This window comes from Aplysia californica, unplaced genomic scaffold (genome assembly GCF_000002075.1).
Source record: "Aplysia californica isolate F4 #8 unplaced genomic scaffold, AplCal3.0 scaffold00201, whole genome shotgun sequence".
Classification (NCBI taxonomy): domain Eukaryota; kingdom Metazoa; phylum Mollusca; class Gastropoda; order Aplysiida; family Aplysiidae; genus Aplysia; species Aplysia californica.
Window position 1 is genome coordinate 267,039 of NW_004797471.1, and position 1,406 is coordinate 268,444.

A 1,406-nucleotide genomic window follows, 5' to 3' on the forward strand; every position below is an offset into this window, starting at 1 on the left:
TGTGTGTGTGTGTGTGTGTGTGTGTGTGTGCACACACAGTGCCTGTATAAAAAAATGACAAACAAATAAAGACTTCAGAGGGCGATTTGCCTTTTTCGCCCCGTGTGCAACCATGCCCTCAGTGCAACCGAGTTACTGTTGTTAGCGGCGCCCTTGAGTCCGCCTGCGTGCAAGGGCGAAAACATTTTTTTTTGGTTAGTGTTTTACGGCGCTCGCAACTGCATAAAGTCATATGAGCGGGTGGGACACATTAAACTTTTTCAGTTGGTAGGAAATTTTGAATTTTGCCTGGGTGGCGGCCGAAGCCCACTCTTGTCAATTTTAGACCACTGAGGGATCTCGTGCGCAACTTGCACACAGGCCCTCCGGGATTTTTCGCCGTTGTCCGAGGAGGCTAGGTGTTGATCTTTCCTACCAGAAGATCAGGAGTGTGGCTGAAAGACAGCAGTAAGAAGGAGCCAAGAAGAAGCAGTAGAAAGGCTGCAGAAAGAGTCAGGAGTCCAGAGGAGGGGGCAAAGGAGGTGAGGGGGTGGGGGCAGAAAGTGGAGACGAAAGCAGACGAAGGAACATGGTTTAAAGGTGAAAAAGAGTTGAACGGAGAAATGTTTAGAGAAGAAAATTTTCGGTCGCTGTCAGTTTTCAAACGCTGGACATATTGAATGAAAGGCAAACACCGTACCTCAAGCCCACAAGAAACCCCTTATTCACCACAGATGCCAGTCTCAGTCATCTAGTGGGTGTGCGACATACTTTGTAAATTTACCAAACAATCCTAGTTCAAGAGTGCCAAAACATTTATTTGGGGATTCAAACCAGAGTCATCCATACTGCAGTCCAACATGACAGCAGGTTTTTTTTTTCTTTACTGCTGTTGTTGTTTTGTTTTGTTTTTTCTTTGGTGAGGTGACATTTCTGAGACTGAGTCATAACATGCAGGTGATGAGTCGCTGCCCCAGAGTTATAAAGCTCTATCTGATATTTTTGGCTATTTTGAGCTACGACTATATATAAGACCATAAAGTCAGAAAACAAAAGTTCTACCTGCTCTATCATAATCACAAGAACATTCGGAGTCGTTATGAAGATATTCTCATAATTGCATTCACAAAAGCTTTTTATATTATTGAAAAACTAAAAAATTCTGACGTCCAATTTCTCAAAACTAGGTATTGAGATGAGAGAACTTTGTACATCTGACATTACGGAGTGCCACGAGATTGTGTGCGTCTGTGAAGTGTTCACCTAGGACCTTGGAATTTAATTAATGTACTTTATGTATAACTCCCAATTGGTATTCATTCAGGGGCGTGCATGTGTGCGTGTAAGTGTGCATGTGTGTGTACGTGTGTGAATGTGTGTGTATGTGTGTGTATGTGTGTGTGTGTGTGTGTGTGTGTGTGTGTGTG